The sequence below is a fragment of the Macrobrachium rosenbergii genome, chromosome 4 (genome assembly GCF_040412425.1).
Source record: "Macrobrachium rosenbergii isolate ZJJX-2024 chromosome 4, ASM4041242v1, whole genome shotgun sequence".
Classification (NCBI taxonomy): domain Eukaryota; kingdom Metazoa; phylum Arthropoda; class Malacostraca; order Decapoda; family Palaemonidae; genus Macrobrachium; species Macrobrachium rosenbergii.
Genome location: NC_089744.1, coordinates 65,928,867 through 65,941,514, shown reverse-complemented (window position 1 = coordinate 65,941,514; position 12,648 = coordinate 65,928,867). Strand labels below are relative to the sequence as shown.

The 12,648-nt window shown below is 35.5% G+C and overlaps 1 pseudogene; it reads right to left on the bottom strand.

Annotated features, from left to right (window-relative positions):
• LOC136835434 (mediator of RNA polymerase II transcription subunit 15-like) overlaps positions 1-12,648 on the bottom strand; it is a 553,735-nt pseudogene that overhangs the window by 8,653 nt on the left and 532,434 nt on the right.

Below are 12,648 nucleotides of genomic sequence, written 5' to 3'. Positions count from 1 at the left end.
AATTACAGTAGGATTACTATTAATAATATAAATAATTAAACCCATTCAGTCAAGTCTTTTAACTCTTGAAGGGTTGACTAAGGCCAAAAGGAGGGTCAGATGGGACTAGTCGACCACCAGCTGAACCATCAGTCAGCGTTATTAGGTAACTTGCAAAAGAAGACTGCTCTGATGAATATCAGTTCTTTTGTATTTCCCCTCCGCTGATTCTTCCACAGTAGATGGCCTACGTATATCTGGTGGCATACGCGCATTACAGATCATGATTTTCAAGGACAGTACTTTAATGGTCACTCTTCGGCTTCAGTTGAATTTTTTTCTCTTTTAAATTTCATTTAAATTTTTGCAAGCTCTATTCTCTCTTGTGCATCTTTTAAGCCTTGAAATCCTATGCATATTTGCAGTACTCTCATTTTATATCATAAATTTCTTCACCATGGACGAAACAATCCCAAGCCTTATATTTCAGGGACGTTTGGTGGCGTACAAGGTTCTCTGTTTACCAGTCTACGTTTCCGAACGTTTCAAAGAAGTTTAATATGGCAGGCACGCTACACTGTGTCACTAAGAAACGGTAAATGAACATTTACCTTTAAATATTCAAGATTTGTAATGATAGGTGGAATAACACGGAGATAACTTAAATATAGATAAGAAGATTGATAAGCATACGAAGCTTTCCTAGAGTGCTGTGTTAGAAGCTCGTATCATACTTGAGTTAACTTAATATATTTTACTTGTATTTTGTATCTATTTTCTGAGTCACATTTTCAAGCCTTCTATATAATAATAACATCATCAGCACATCAATATCGTGCTTAGGTATCAAACTATTTGTTTCTTGAAGCCTGGAATGCGGAGCATAGATGCGTGCATGTAATACAGGCTGGAATCAACTAAAAAGTATCCAATATTAGCACGCAGTCAACAAATACTACAATACATCACATCAGACTGAGCTGTCTAGGACACACTGGTCCAGGAATTTGCTTAACATCTTCAGGCATTTTATAAGAATAAAATGTAATAAACAATTTGAATCATCTGCAGAAGTATACTTAATAATAAAATCATGTACATGAACAGGTATATATGTATAATGAACAGGTATATATGTATAAAGAAAAACGGAAACAAAATCTCTATAAAAAATAACAAAAGGTCAGATAAATCTGGTCAACATGACAGCTGACACACTGCGTATGACAAAGAACCCTCATACTACCCACGTCAACTAACAGAGAGACAATAGTGGTGGTTAGTGGTGGTTTTAAAATTGAAGATCAAAGATAAAATGAAGATAAAGATAGGGTAAACTTTCTGATAACTCCTGGCATCCATGGGCCATCTACAGGACAAGCTTTTTTTTATATAATCCATAAACAGCAACATCACCTCTTAATATTTAACATCAAGAGTAGAGCCAAGACTGTCATAGTGAGGAGATCAACAACAAACAGTAGCTTCATATTTATAATCATTCGCTTGGGCTCCTTAGAGCTCCCAATGGCATTAATCTTTTCATTTTTAGATTTGTGAAGTGCTCTGGGAGATCACTGACCCCAGATTCGTTAGACGCCTCATTCCTTCTTTTAATCCAAAAGGTCATGTCCGAAACCTTCACAGTAATTTCTTCCTAAACAAGATACTGAAAATAAAGATAAACTTGGCTAAAGAACAAGTACCGTGGCAAACCATTTTTGAAGGTTGCACCCTTGGAATCCAAGAAAACAACTTTCAATTGATTGACAAGACTGACCCCTAGCCAGTGTATTTTATGAACTTTAGGGCAGCAAGACCATGCTTCGTGACACACAACAGCCAATCAGCGAGCAGAAGAACCATGACTCAATTCAATTAGCAAGAGACTGACCCCAGGGTCAACCATAACAAATGTTTTAAAGTAGCACAGACTACCATAAATTGTCAGTGCAAAGCTAGGGAAGCCTTTCGACCACTGAGAAAACAGTGAAATTCGAATATATGAAAACTCAATGTTCATCATTATAACGTTACTTCAGTCCTGTCCCAGTCAAAGTAGCGTTCTAGGGAAAAACTCAACTAAGACTGCCCCCTCTAACCAACAATATAATTTAGTCAGTCTCAAGAAAAATTAGGAAAATTAGTGCAGACGATGATGCTCCCGTGACGGCTATGTATATACATCTCTTTCACCAGCATCCACATCTTTACCCAGAGACTTCAGTGACTGTACCTCAGTCACTCACCAAGATAAGTAATCCTGTCAGGGATAATTTGATTAAGTTTTGAGACATTTTGAGCAGTAGCCCTATTATGAAATCTGCGATTCAGTCACATTTCCCCTTGCTAGGAGTTGTATTATATACTTCATAAATCTGAAACCACCTTCAAAAAGACTTACAGTCCGAACTGTAAAGTTTCTCTGCAATCTAACTTTTTATGCTACTTTGCTTAGTCATAGTAAATTGTTACGATGTTTTACTATTTTTCTGCCACTTCCATTCACTGTCTTTGTACGTTCTGGATATATCGGCTGGAAGTGTAAAGATAACTGCCATGCTCATAATTTTACGCTCTCCAAGAACACTGTGTAAGGTAATCACTCAATAATCTGTTCGGAAGCACTGCGTTAGATATATACTTGTGGTGTGTATGGATATTTGTGAACATACGCTCATGCTTTTGAAGCAATGAACACGCTGACTGTGCTTGCAATCACAAAAGTGGATGACACCAGTGGAAAATTCATATTTTGTAAACACCTACAGTTAGTTAGGAATTAAAATTTTACTTATATATATACCGACTGTGCTGATTAAAGTGAAACAAAAATAAACAAAAGGGAGACAAAGTAAAACAGAGTAAAGTAAATAGCACAAACGAAGTAGGAAAGTAAGATATACGAGTTCTAACGATGAAGAATCTTGTGTGGATATGAAGGAATAAGGGAAGGCAAATAACAAGGCCTAATTTAAAAAGATAAAAGAGGAGCAAACAGAAAATAAGAGAGAAGACAAGCAATAAAAGGTTGAAACGTCAAGCAAGAAATGTGTCTGATCCAAGGTAATGAAATCCTGACTGACTTTTGAAGTGACTGGAATACTCAATTCGCATCTGCAATGTTGAGCCGTATATCTTTGAGACGACTATTATGTTTCTCAAATTAAGTGAAAACGAAAGGAAATAGTTATTTGAGTCCTGTATTCTGGAGTGAGTAACAAATTCCAGTTCTATGATTCAAGACATCTGTGCCACACACACACATACACGGAGTATAAAGCGTCTTGTTCTGTCCTGAATATCTTTGTTTGATTGTCTGTTGTTAGAAAGGTTGATTATATAAGGGGATTCAACCCTTCGTACTGCGAGAACTCGTGCTAAACTATTGAAGACTGAGAACCCCAAGACATACAACTATTTTCACCCTAATTCCTGCTATGAATCGAAGCCGCAATTGCCATGGAATCCCCTGAGAGCAAACTCAAATTAATATTTGTCTTCTCCCGGCAGAGTTTCTATGTACACGTAAACACACACACACACACACACACACATATATATATATATATATATATATATATATATATATATATATATATATATATATATATATATATATATATATATATATATATATATATATACATATATAAATTATATGTACAGTATATATATACACAGAATCTACTGGTCACTATTTACCAGATACGTATGTAACTGTGACAACCACAATCCCCTCGTAACTTCTCGAATTCTTCACGCTTTTTGGATATGTTTGTTACTACAAAGGCTTAGATCCAAATGCAAAAATACGAAGTAATTCTGAAGTCCGCAAGATTCGAACCCACCTATACAGTAGAGTATCAGAGTGTCAGAACGCGGTCAAGTTGCTGACCTGGCCCCGTTCTAAGACTGGATGCGGGTTCTAACCATGCTACGGACATCAGAATTACTTCAGATTCTTGCATTTGGATCTAAGGCTCTGTAGTGACAAACGTATCCAAAAAGTGTGAAGAATTCGAGAAGTTAAGAGGGCATTGTAATTATTACAATTACACATTCTTTTATATATATATATATATATATATATATATATATATATATATATATATATATATATATATATATATATATATATATAAATAAAAGTACCATTATCTTATCAAGTTTTTGAGTTTTCATTGATTTTTCCTTGTATTCTGAAAGCACGCACAACTTGGTCTTGCAAGCCGTAATCTAATCAGGTCATCCATTTAATTATTAACAAATGCTGGACTTCATCATATGAAAGTAATTATCTGAGATAATCTACATTATCTGATAGTCGTTTTTACAAGCTATCCAACAATAAAAAAAAATAACGGATTTCACATAGATTAGGAAGGCAGATACCCAAATTATTAGTGACATTTTAGTATTCTGTTAACATAAACAACTTTTACCATTGATCAAGAAGCGCTTCCAAATAGATACTTGAATAGAGAGATAATAGTAACTATAATTCTAAAAACTTCCAAGACATTTTTTATTGTCACCTCAGAGTTAAGTTCATGACCTGTACTTAAAGGGTTTAAGCATGTCACTTTTATAAGGTGCAAATTTACATATGTTATACGTAAAACGGAATGCTGCGCAAAAGTGTGCTTTGAAAATAACTTTTCATTTCAAATTAATGCTGAACAAGAAAATATCGGGATCGATCGTGTCAACATTTGGGGACGATCGTGTCAACATCTCCAAATATTTTGTACAGTACTGTACAATGCATCTGGGGATTGATGACGTCGGAACTCGTAATCAAGGATGGTTGATACTAGCGTTACTCCCTTCTGAAAGTGCTTTTCACGGTATCTGAAAACTTACCATTTTAAAGCCTAACCCTTACTTACTGCCCACCATGCATTCAAATGACTGTAAAATACTACTTAATCTAAATTAATATGTAGCCTGGGATATTTGGAATTTCATGGCGGGGTTTTGTTGTAATCGCCATCTCCACAAAATAGTATTGTTGGGGGTATGCATTTGACAATGACATTATCCATTCGTATGTCCAGAGAGATAAGAACTGATTTCGATTCTGCATTACGTATTCCGATCAAACTCCACTTCTTCACTTAAAATCGAAATTGACTCTCACTGTCACACAAACACATACACCAACCGAATAAGGCATTGGCTTGAATTCTGTCGTCAGCTTGGATTTTCTATCCTACATAATTTCATTTGTGTAAAAGTTATTCCAAAGATAAAGTAGCTTAATACGGTATCAGTTGGGTATTTGTGGCTCAAAATTTAGATGTATAAAAAATGGCATTCGCAAAATATACAAATGACCGTATGTTGCCGTAACAGCACTGAATTTTCGTGGTCGAGATGAGCTGATTTCGATTCTCAGTATAGAACTTGAATGTTACATGAAAAAGCGGCACAGAGTCGAAATCACCCTTGACAACTGACGGATACTGAATCACTCGAGGCCAACCCAAGAAGGCCAAGGCTCGAATCCTGGTTAGGGAAGATACACTTACCACATTGGATTTGCTTTGGATGCAAGTTATTCCTAATTATTCCTACAGTAAAGTTAATTCGATGTTAATTGGCTATTTCAAAGCCATACGAAAAACTGGGAGATAATCGTACAGTACAAATAGCCCCGTATTACAAACATAGCACCCAGCTGTTATGATGAAGAAGGGTTGATTACGATAATAAGTTAAAGAATCTGAATTCGAAATTAATTCTGATCTCTTTTGATGGCTGCGCTGCTAATGTCACTGTCACCCACTTGTCAATCTAACAAGGTACAGGTTTGCATCCTTAATACTGGTAATGTGCTTATCATACATAATGCCCTTTAGGTGCAAAGTATTCCAAGGGGAAAGTGAATTGGATATTAAAGGGTTATTTATGGCTTTATATTTGGAATCATAAAAGATTTCATGTGTAAATTTGATAATCGCACACATATAATATACATATATAATATATATATATATATATATATATATATATATATATATATATATATATATATATATATATATATATATATATATATATATATGTATATGTGTGCGTAGTATTTATGTATGTTTGTATGTATGTACGCATGGCAGTCAAGATCATAAGGTTCCCAATACAAAACACTTCCAATGCTGTCATTTACCATTTTTCATGTTTCAAAATGAAGTTTCCGTTATATCTACATTTTAAGTTTCTCTCGGTCCACATTACATAAATTTTGTTAATTTTTCATATGGTTTCTTATGGTAGTCTATATACTGTAGCTTGTTATTTTTCAGGACTCTTTAATAGTGTGCGCATGTTTGCACGCTGATATGTGGACGATCAATGACAGTGTGAGTGAAAGAGTGAGAGGGTGAACAAGAACCTTTCATGTTCATAATTCACCATTAAAGAGAAAACAATGGGTATAATACCTTTGATGAAATTCCCAAGATAATCACCTGTTCCTCTCACGCGCTGACATAACAAGAAGTGCAAATGACCTTTCTTCCTTAATGGCTGGAATAAATTATTCAGGAAACAAAGACAAAGCCAGATGATTCTCTTATTCATGATTGCAAGGCGGGACATGTAATAACAGGAAGCCCAGGAAGTGGTGTCAGTTTTCTTTTGCTATGTCTCGCTTTAATCAAAAGAAGCTGCTCATTCTGTTCTTCTCGATAGTTTAAAAGAACGTTCTTTCGCGTTGGTTTTTCTCAACATCTGCCATACTTATTTAAATACTATTTCACGTGCAACTTATCAATTCTATTTTTATTCAGAAAATTGCGTTATAGCAATTTGTTTCGCTTTTTGAGGTTACTTAAAACAAGGGTAGTTGGATTCCTTTGATGAGCTCACTCTAACCTTATGTTCACATCTCCCGTCATTTGCTACTAAAGAGACTTTTTACTCAAAGTCACAGTAATAGGCTAAACATTAAACTTGCACAAAGTATTTTTTATGTCATGCATCGTACGTCTAGTTCTGCTTGAATATCAGTGAAACTTGTGTAAACAGTATTTTTTCTTTTTATAATAAGTATGTTAAGATGGTGTAGTTTCCTTGCGAAACCAAAATGAAGCCTAAAGTAGCTACTTAACGTGCAACTCGCATTACACATGAAAAAAAAAAAAAAAAAAGCGTAATTTGTAACAATAATATTTTCCAGTTAACACGACAAAGAATCATTTAAAATTTTCTTGCCGTTGTCGAATCTTTAAGGAAATATGAGTTATCTAAAACATATGAATAGTTCTTTCATGTTTGTCTTCAAATTGGAAAGATTAAGAAATATTCGCCGACCTTTTCATTATACCTTGACAAAATATGCTTAAAGCTTGGGGGAATTCGTTTTTATTAAAAATTTGTTGCTGAACCGTAAAACAGATGCTAGCATCTCAAAGGAGGAATATTTGTAATTAGAGAATGGTTTGAGAAAGGTTTGAATGAGGACATCATCCATTTCTTATGCAGCAAGACACCCGAAGGGATAGCGAATGATAAAGTTGGAACAAGGAAAACGCCACAAAAGACCGCAGAAGACGGAAAACCTAAAAGCCATTCAAATCAACAGATCTTACAGTCAACATAAAAAAACGGACAATCGAAACCCCATAACTCCAATTACGACTTTGGGGGAAGAGGTCAGACTTCACTTTCCATTTGCGGATATGTGGACGAATGATTTAATTCCTGTAACAAAGAGACAAAGCGTTTCATTAATTTGAACAAGGCTTCGATTCGGCGAATTTCAAAACTGGGTTGGGCAGTTTTATTTCTCTCGCGCATGGGAAAGGAGAGGCCAAATAAATTAAGACGAAAAAGAAGAACAGAGAACGTATGTAAATCCATTCTTAACTTGATTTTACGCCAAGTCCTGATAAAAGAAGACTCAAAAGGTTTTCGCCTTGTTATCCGGATAATTATACAGTTCCGTTCATTATTCAAATCACGCTGATTCCATAAGTATGCAAAGTACTGAAAATAATAATAGAACAGTAAACATATACAGAAAAAATATGATAACCTGAAACACAAAATGTAAAATAGGAACTTATCTAAAAGAATGGAAACTATAATTTCTTTTACGGTCTGTTTAGCAAGAAGCGGAGACAGACATGCAGTTCAGGAAGATTAACGGTTACTGGGGAAATGTATTTTTTTTTTTTTTATTCTGTAAAGGAATGAATGTTCTTACATTTACCTTTTAAAAAGGAATCATGAGGATTGTCAGTGAATTACGTTAAACAACCTCCACATTCCTTATTCATCGGTTTAATCTTACAAAACTTTTCTGGATCCTGCACAAAATAATATAGATACAAAGACAACCTCAAAATCGCCCCTATATAACCTTGATAAACTTTCAAACTTTGTTATTTATTTCCGACTGTAATTGGATGCACACAGCCTCAGTAAAACAAACAAAGCTCGTTAGTCAACAACACAATATTTATAAAGCTAAACCATTTCTTCCACATGAAAACTCTTGACTTTGCAAATAACTTGCTATCGTAAAAGGAATGACACCAGTACCAAATACCGTAAAACGCGACAAATAATGATATTTTCTGTATCATATGTAAACTTATTCTGTTTTACAACCCTTTCTTTCTTCCAATCATGTGGATTTCCCTTGCAGGTCACACCATACCTCTCAGAGCAATCGAATGCATCCACCAAAATAGAAAACGGCAAAGTCTAACAGCCTCGAAACAGTCAGAATATCAAGACTAATCGAAAAGGGAAAGACTGAAACCCGCGAGACGGAAAAGGTATATGCTTTCCTCGCGACCAGGTTGCGGAGCGGTTCCCCTTTAGTCTTATTTTTACTGCAGAACATCAATTTTCAATTAACCGGTTCAATCGGCTCTAACTCAAGTGGAACAAAACTATTATCGGGGGTTTACTCTGAGCTTAGGAAAATTTGCAAAGGAGAATATGCAAAAGCACAGTTTCAGAAGGAGAGTTTTCTCGGTAACGAAAACTCAATTCCCAGAAATGCTTATTTATTGCAGTATTCAAATAGGCCTAATCTTCACCGTACTTTGTGCTTACAGGTTTCATTTCTTACGGTATATTCTGCTTTATCATTACTCATGCTAATGACCTTGGGATTAGGTAATATCTTTAGTAAGTTAGCTAGCTTCGCTTGTCGAGTTGCCATGCTGACTTACTACCCACTAACAGATGTCTTTCTTCCCTTCTCTGTTAAACTGTGGTACGATCTTCCTGGTAACATTACCGAGGCTAATGCTTGAATGCTTAAAAGATGCTACAATACTACATCGAAGAGTACGTCCATCACTTTCACAATATATGGAAATATTGAAGAGGCTACGAAATCCATTTAATTGGAATTAGTATATAAAATTTCGGGCCAACGCCAATTGCTGAAACCTATGAGGTCACTGAATCCCTGTAGGTCATACAAGTTTTCAAAAACTACCAAACACCCTACAATTTAATGTAGGCTTACCAAAGGCCAAATAAGGTCGGCCTACAACTCGAAAAATGGCAGATTTTTTTGGCAATTTGCACGAAATTTAAATTTTTAACAAGCAATAACTTTCTGGAATCAATCTCTCAGTTAATCCAAACTTGTTCGTTGTTATAATCGTTCACTCTTAAAGAACAAGAATTATAAAGGACAGATGAGATTTTCACGTACTGAACATGTTTCTGAGGCAATATTTATTCACCCATTTTCTTTATGCATGATAACAGCAACCGACTAAAATAAATGTTTTACCAGAATATCGATCTATGTCCTGTGACAATACTTAGGACAAAGCTCGCGAAATACGAGCCTGTTTTTGTGAAAGTGAGTGTGTGTGTATTTTTAAAGCCCCAACGCCAGATCACTGACAAGCGACACACTTTTTCTGCTGCAAAGTAAGTTTAATTAACATTAAATTAATCACAACATTCCCTTTGGTCAGATTCATTTGGGTGACAGCGCCACGACTCCCATTTCATTAATAATATCGAAGGCAAATGCCAAAGTTTTCTCAGTTGCGTCACACACGCATCGTCGCCCTCTGTTTACTGGTAATGTGCCGCGTCCTGTATTTAATTTCGCTGTGACATTAACGAGGTTTCGGTCTTGAAGGAGAACTAATAGTCGGTCCTGCATTCTTTGTCTACTTCCTCATTTACCCTCGTGTCTGCCTGTGTATACCGAACGTGCATTCATCCATATCTACTGTATGGACAGACCTCCATAGCGGATGACATTTTCGCTTCTAGAAAGCTTACAGCTTACAGTTTATCACAGTGGCGATGGAAAACCCAAACTTAGCATCTTTTACGCATGCTCATTAAAAAGCCAAACCATGCTACTGCAGTTTACTATTAAAAAGTGGAATGATGAAAATGAAGTCATTAAAATGGATTTACACTATCAAAATACACACAAGCAAACCTTCACGTGAATGTGAACTTATCTATTTTTTACTGTGTTTATGCTTTTGTTTATCAGTCAGATAACGAGAAAGACTGTTAACTCAATGATTCATCTTCCCTCTTAATTTTAAATGTACATATATGTTTTGAAGTTTCTGCCGCCAAATCCTCTTTTGATATTGCTATCCCTCTGCATGTACAGTATGCACTAACAGTTTACTATATATTTCTCTGAACTTCTTTATATATACCAAGTACATTGCCATTCTTCCTCTGACAAGCAGCCTACCACGAAATTAGGTGTCAATTAAGTGAGGTACAAATGACAGAATGAAAAATAAGAATGAAATGATATGCAGTAAGGTAATGGGCAATGTGACATATTACCAGCAAAACTGTGATTGTGTTCTGCAAGACCTTCAAGATGAGAATCAGATTATTCAGAAAGTTTGCACTGTGGATGAAAGCTGAAGTTCACTATCGAAAAAAGGGTTTTTTGAGAAAGTAAACGTTCCAGGTCTCTACTGACATTCAGATGGGAGAACATAAATCCAATAATAGTAGGATAAACCATCTGAAGCATATGCATAGATATGGAAACCTTCTGACTAATCCCCAGTTTTGTGGCAACATAAGATCATAAGATATTTACAAGTGCTGTGAAAAAAGTGCTTGAAGTTGAAGAGACTCAAAATACTCGAAGCTTGAAACCTAATGACCAGGTAATCAATGAAAATTTGGTTTCATTAGAATCCAACCTCATGCCATGAGACTACACAGTTTAGTTACTGTCTGCAGGTATACCTCAGAATGATTAATGTAAACGAATGACTGGTAATAAGGTATGTGAGTTAGAACTCAGCAGGCTGTCCCTGATGTGACACATCCCTGTCAAAGACAATGACACTGACCACAAGGAAGTTGAGCTTGCTGGTTTTTAAATTTAACTTTTGTCAACATACCTTCTCGGTTGCTGAACTGTCGTATTAGGACAAAGCTTAGTTCAGTAATAATTGTAGATGGGTTTATTATCTATCTGAAAGATTTGATTTGACACTGAATAATTATACCTAACAAAGAGCCGTGGCTTACAAAGTTTAAGCTTCAGCTAAAAATGAATACAAAGCTACTTTTAATAAAATGCTTCTGCTATTAATTAACCCTTCCATGAGAATGATTCTTTTGAAAAGTGGTTATAACAAAGGACCAGCACATCTCAAGAGTGTCCTAGGTTTCGTTAAGCCCAGTCCAATTTGAGACAAATTTTCAGACTCCTCGCAATCTGCTGTAGCAGGTTACAAAACAACAAACGGGTTTGATTTCCAGCTGGAAAAGATAAGCCAGTATGAGATTCTCCACGATCATCCACAATTTATACAGACTTGCTGAACAGCAACGTGAATTCTCTGGGCACTTTGTCATCCTCCTGTCGCAAACATATCTTTCGTAATTTTGTCTTAAGACTGGGGTATTACTCGATATTTTGCTGCCTTCACTCGCTTGGCATTCTTGTTTGAGTTTTTAATAAGAAATGAGACAGACCCTCATTTTCATCTCTGAAAAGAAACATGTTACTACTACATTTTCTAAGCAACGTTCCTACATGAGCAAAGTGCCAAATATACTTGACTGACTAATGCAATCATGTCATTTGTAGCCTTGGGTAACTATAAAGTTTAGTTTCATTTATGTCATCCTGGTGAAATACAGGCTTAGTTTTGTATGAGACGTGAAAATAAGAAAACACCTCAGTTATGCCAGTGATCTGTAATACTAGGTGATTTAATTTTGAATAAAGCACATACACTCTAAGAGGTGGATTACCATTTGTAACTCATTGTAATTAAATGTGAAGCAACCTGAAGAAAGATAATCACAACAGTTTGAATCTGTTATAGCATATTCACCAAAATATTTTACAGAGAGATTCAGAGACCTTGCTCATTTAAAAAGGACAACTAATACTGTAGGCCAAGAGGACGGGAAAACTCTTTGCATCACTTTCAATATATTATATATTCCTTAAAACTGAAACCACTGCGTTTCTCTCACCTCCAGGACATTTATAAACAACGTCACAACAACAGCAACATAATAATAATAATAATAATAATAATAATAATAATAATAATAATAATAATAATAATAATAATAACAATAACAACAACTACCAGTGCTGATGATGACAATGACTATGCACGTGCCTGAGCAGGTGCGCACACACACACACACGCATGCAGAGTACTTCTT